Source organism: Oncorhynchus keta, unplaced genomic scaffold, assembly GCF_023373465.1.
Source record: "Oncorhynchus keta strain PuntledgeMale-10-30-2019 unplaced genomic scaffold, Oket_V2 Un_contig_1690_pilon_pilon, whole genome shotgun sequence".
Classification (NCBI taxonomy): Eukaryota; Metazoa; Chordata; class Actinopteri; order Salmoniformes; family Salmonidae; genus Oncorhynchus; species Oncorhynchus keta.
Genome location: NW_026280186.1, coordinates 1,408,084 through 1,413,944, shown reverse-complemented (window position 1 = coordinate 1,413,944; position 5,861 = coordinate 1,408,084). Strand labels below are relative to the sequence as shown.

At 47.4% G+C, this 5,861-nt stretch overlaps 1 pseudogene; it reads right to left on the bottom strand.

Annotated features, from left to right (window-relative positions):
- Window positions 1-2,088: 2,088 nt before the first annotated feature.
- On the bottom strand, window positions 2,089-2,574 carry LOC118381667 (claudin-4-like; annotated as a pseudogene).
- Window positions 2,575-5,861: the final 3,287 nt, after the last annotated feature.

Below are 5,861 nucleotides of genomic sequence, written 5' to 3'. Positions count from 1 at the left end.
TAAGACAGGCTATATACGGTAGGGAGGCTATAAAAGTAACAAGGCTACATACAGACACCGGTTAGTCAGGCTGATTGAGGTAGTATGTACATGCAGATATGGTTAAAATGACTATGCATATATGATGAACAAAGAATAGCAGTAGCGTAAAAGAGGGGTTGGCGGGTGGTGGGTGGCGGGTGGCGGGACACAATGCAGATAGCCCGGTTAGCCAATGTGCCACTGTTTGGTTGGCCCAACTGAGGTAGCATGTACATGAATGTAGTAGCAGTGTAAAAGAGGGTTTGGGGGGGGGGGGGTTGGGGGGGGCACACAATGCAAATAGTCTGGGTAGCCATTTGATTACCTGTTCAGGAGTTTTATGGCTTGGGGGTAAACACTGTTGAGAAGCCCTTTTGTCCTAGACTTGGCACTCCGGTATCGCTTGCCATGCGGTAGTAGAGCGAACAGTCTATAACTGGGGTGGCTGGGGTCTGACAATTTTTAGGGCCTTCCTCTAACACCGCCTGGTGTAGAGGTCCTGGATGGCAGGCAGCTTTGCCCCAGTGATGTACTGGGCCGTACGCACTACCCTCTGTAGTGCCTTGCGGTCAGAGACTGAGCAATTGCCGTACCAGGCAGTGATGCAACCAGTCAGGATGCTCTCGATGTTGCAACTGTAAGGACCTTTTGAGGATCTCAGGACCCATGCCAAATATTTTTAGTTTCCTGAGTTTCCTCAATGCCATCGGAAGAATCCCGGAACATGTTCCAGTCTGTGATAGGAAAACAGTCCTGTAGTTTAGCATCTGCTTCATCTGACCACTTTTTTGTAGACCGAGTCACTGGTGCTTTCTGCTTTAACTTTTGCTTGTAAGCAGGAATCAGGAGGATAGAGTTGTGGTCGGATTTTACAAATGGAGGGCGAGGGAGAGCTTTGTACGCTTCTCTGTGTGTGGAGTACAGGTGATCTAGAATTTTTTACCTTTGGTTGCACATTAAACATGTTGATAGAAATTTGGTAGAACTGATTTAAGTTTCCCTGCATTAAAGTCTCCGGCCACTAGGAGCGCCGCCTCTGGGTGATTGTTTTCCTGTTTGCCTATTTCCTTATACAGCTGACTGAGTGCGGTCTTAGTGCCAGCATCTGTCTGTGGTGGTAAATAAACAGCCCCGAAAAGTATAGCTGAAAAATCTCAATATACTCTACCTCAGGCGAGCAAAATCTCGAGACTTCCTTAGATTTCGTGCACCAGCTGTTGTTTACAAATATGCACAGACCACCCCCCCTCGTCTTGTGCTGTTCTATCTTTCCGGTGCAGCTTAAATCCCGCTAGCTGAATATCCATGTCGTCATTCAGCCACGATTCCGTGAAACATAGGATATTACAGTTTTTGGTGTTCCTTTGGTAGGATATTCGTGATCGTAACCCGTCTAATTTATTGTCCAATGATTGCACGTTGGCGAGTAGTATTGACGGTAATGGCAGCTTTCTCAGTCGCCTTCTCCGGGTCCTGATCAGGCATCCGGGTCTTTGTACCTGCATCACTTCCTCTTGCAAATAACGGGGATGTCGGTCCTATGGGGTGTTTGGAGAATGTCTTGTGCGTCGTCTTTGTTGTAGAAAAAATCATTGTCTAATCCGAGGTGAGTGATCTCTGTCCTGATATTCAGAAGCTATTTTTTGCCGTAAGATACGTTTGCGGAAACATAATGTACAAAATAAGTTACAAATAATGCAAAAAATAAATACATAATAGCACAATTGGTTGTGCGCCCGTAAAACTGCTGCCATTTCTTCCGCCGCCATTTTACACAGGTCCAGAGTATAGCCACGGTTAACATGTTGGATTAAGTCCATAGAGCTCAAAAGTTTCATAAATTCAATCGGCTTGGAGACAGTCTTTTTGTTAACATGAATGTCAAAATCGCCCAACACAATGATTGATATCATAGTTCGTAATGAGGTAATTCACGAGAAAGGCTTTACTAAGGATTGCTCTAACATTTAAAAGTGCCATATTCAATGACTGTGGGCCACTCTATCCCTGGGGCATCTGCCTCGATATAATCATTATGATTGGACCCTCAAAATACCAATTGGGGCCCTAGCCGGTGTAGAGCGGGGCTCCCAGCTCCCTTTGGTAGCCTGAAAGGGGGTTGTAGAAGTCTTGGTCTTGGATGATGGTGTTGGCCGACCAACAGACTGGGACTAAGACCAGGAGGGCAGTGATGAGGAAGACGACCCAGCTAGCATTGTATACCTTGGCCTTGGACCTCTCGTCATCCACTGAGTTGATGCACTTCCCCCCGGCGATGCCCAACAGGATGGCGTACACTCCGGTAATGATTGCGATGATGATCAGTGCCTTGGCGGCCTGTAGGTCCTGGAGCAAGGACAGGAGGGAGTCGTAGACCTTACACTACCTCTGGCCCATGCTCCATAAACCCTGTCAGATGACCTGAGTGGTGAGGGTTTGGTGTGAGATGAAGGCTGTCGCCTTCCACATACGCAGAGCACAGATGATGATATGTCCCAGCCAGCCAATGATCGCCAGGGCCGCGCCCAGCATCTATAGCCCAGCTGACATCATCCTGATGGAGACCTGGCAGTCTGAACGGATTGAGCTGATGGAGGGAGTGTTTGAGAGACAGAGGGGAGAGAGTATAGCCTGTACGGTGGAGAGGTTGTCAATGAAGAACAAACTTCCTCTACGGCTCTGAAAACAGGGTTTTCAGAAAGGGCAGAGTTTTATCATCTTTCTGTCTCTCTGTATCTCTCTTTCTCTCAAGTGAAACTCGTTTCCAAAGGTATCTCATCTGACCAGATTACTCTCCTAACTAAAACACACCCCACACACATGCACACACACACACACAGAAAGACAGACAGACAGATACTTAGAGATTTCAAAGCCTATACCTCCATTACATAATGAGGTGTGTTTTGGCAACAGGAAGTGACATGTATGCTGAGCCCCGCACAAAGCTGAGCATTCTATGGTGTCAATAATTAACTAAGGCCAGGACCTTCAGCCCTTCAGCCCTGCTGCTGCTGCTGTCCCCTCAGAATGACTCTTAAATCTGTCACACACACACAGGCACACGCACGGATACACACACATAAACACACACAACCGTTCAATCTGTCTCCTAGCTGCACACTGTCTGTCGCACACATTCACCGCATACATTAAATATGGCTGCTGTATGCTGATTACTGTACAGGGGGGTGCTCTCTCTCTGTCTGTCGCTCTGTTGCTCTCGTTCTCTCTCTTTATGTCTCTGTTTCTCTCTGTCTCTCTCACTCTCTCTCTCTGTCTCTCTCTCTCGCTCTCTCTCTCTGTCTCTCTCTGTCTGTCTCTCTCTGTCTGTCTGTCTCTCTCTCTCTGTCTCTCTCTCTCTCTGTCTCTGTCTCTGTCTCTGTCTCTCTCTCTCTCTGTCTCTCTCTCTCTCATTCTGTCTCATTCTCTCTCTGTTTCTCTCTGTCTCTCTCTGTCTCTGTCTCTGTCTGTCTGTCTGTCTGTCTGTCTGTCTGTCTGTCTGTCTGTCTCTCTCTCTCTCTCGCTCTCTCTCTGTGTCTCTCTCTCTCTGTCTCTGTCTCTCTCTCTCTCTGTCTCTCTCGCTCTCATTCTGTCTCATTCTCTCTCTCTGTTTCTCTCTGTCTCTTTCACTCTCTCTCTCTCTCTCTCTCGGTGCATGCTGGGTGTTTTTGGAGTTTGAGTGTTTGGTGTGGAAAGCTCTATCCTAACTAACTTTCTTGTTTCTATTCTTTTCTTTACATGTTATTTTCTATGGTGGAGGGTTAATGCAATATTTGTTTTTAGCGGTATCCAAAGTTTCTTTTTCAAAGTTAGGGTGGAAGAGGACAGAGTAACGTTCCGGGGGTTGCAAGGTATAGTGTGCGCAATGGCTTCTCAGCCTAGTGCGCAAGAGACGCTGTCGATTCAGCATGGTTTCAGGTGTGTTCCTGAGAACGGAGTTAAGGTGGAGGAGGTTCTGCTCGCGGTCGGTGAACAGGTAGGAGCTGAGTTTATACATTCTGCTTCTAGAATGAACAAGGCCGTGGTTGTGTTCATGAAAAGAGCTAATTTGGTTGGTAGGCTAATTGCTAGCGGAATATTTGTAAGGGATGTGTTGGTGTCAATTTCACCTCTCTCTACCCCTTCAACAAGAGTTGTAGTGGCAAATTTGCCTCCGTTTATTACGGATGATCAAATTAGGAAAGAGCTGAGTCGTTTTGGTAAGTTTGCTAGCGGTTTCCGTGTACTGTCAGCAGGTTTTCAGGCAGATGCCGTTAAGCACGTTGTTTCATTCAGGAGGCAAGTGTTTATGTTTCTGAACAATAATGAGCAACAGCTAAATGTGCATTTTAAAGTGAGGCATGGGGAAGGGCTCTATGCAGGTTTTGCCAGCACAGATAGTCTACGGTGTTTTGAATGTGGGGATTTGGGGCACAAGAGCTTTGCGTGCCCACATAAAGGCCATAGACAAGGGGAGGGTACGAGCGCAAGGGGGGGAAATCGAGGTGAAAATGCAGGGGGTAAGGAGATGCAGACAGCAGAGGCTGGGCCTAGTCAGTCTAGAGATGGTGGTGTAGATGAGGCTGGGTCTAGTCAGGCTAGAGATGGTAGGGTAGTAGAGGCTGGGTCTAGTCAGGCTAGAGATGGTGGAGAAGCAGAGGCTGGGTCTAGTCAGGCTAGAGATGGTGGGGTAGCTGAGGCTGGGCCTAGACATGCTATGGAGGGTGGTATAGCTGAGGCTGGCCCTAGTCATGCTATGGAGGGTGTTGTAGCTGAGGCTGGCCCTAGTCATGCTATGGAGGGTGTTGTAGCTGAGGCTGGCCCTAGTCATGCTATGGAGGGTGGTGCAGATGATACTGCGTCTAGTCAGGTTATTCTAGTGGATGAGGAGAGTATAGTGGGGAAGTGTAAGAGATTAGGGAGGAGGAGGAGGGTGTCAAGAGGAAAAAGAAAAGGGTGTGGACAAAGGCACCATGGAAATGTTGCCTGTTGCTGTGGGTGAGGCCCTAACCAGAGAGAAAGGGCAGGTGGTCAGGGTGGGAGATAGAGAAGAGGAGGAAAGTGAGTCTGAGGAAGAGGATGAGGAGGTATTTTTTCAGACTCCTCTTCAATTGGCCCGGAGCTGACAGCCAGTCAACCAGAGGGGTCTAAGTACACGTTGAGAGAACTGACAAGGTTCCTGAATGAGACTAAGGGGAAAAAAGTTAATCTTGAGGCTTTTTTCCTGATCCTAGAAAGTTTGTAAGATCAGTACAACATGCTATGAGAAATGAGGGGCATGGTGTCCTCTCACCCAAGAAACGGTTTAGGTTGAGGAAGTGGGTCACAACAGTGCGTAAAGGTTTACCTTCAGACACTGTTTAAATGTTTAATTTCTTACTGACACTGGGGCTTTTTGAGCTTTGCTATTGGTCTATTTCTCTGCTGGCTTTTCTCCCACTTCTTATGGAGACTCTTCGGGTAGGCTCGCTCAATATAAATGGCGCCAGAGATGCGGGAAAGAGGAGTGTGTTGAGTGAATATGTAAAACATAAACAAGTACAGGTGTTGTTTCTGCAGGAGACGCATAGTGATGTGGTGAATGAAGTTGATTGGGGGCTCTGGTGGAAAGGGGCAAGTGTGTTGAGCCATGGGACAAATCTTAGTGCAGGGGTGGCAGTCCTTTTTGCACCGGGTCTGGCTGTAAAAATTTGCTCCTCAAAGGAGGTGTGTAGGGGTAGGTTGCTTGTTGTTAAAGCAGAAATTAACAACATGTGTTTTGTCTTTATAAATGTGTATGCGCCTAACACAGGGAGAGAAAGAGGGGTTCTATTTGGGAGTCTTAGACAGGAACTCTCACAAGTAGCGCCTGAGGAGAC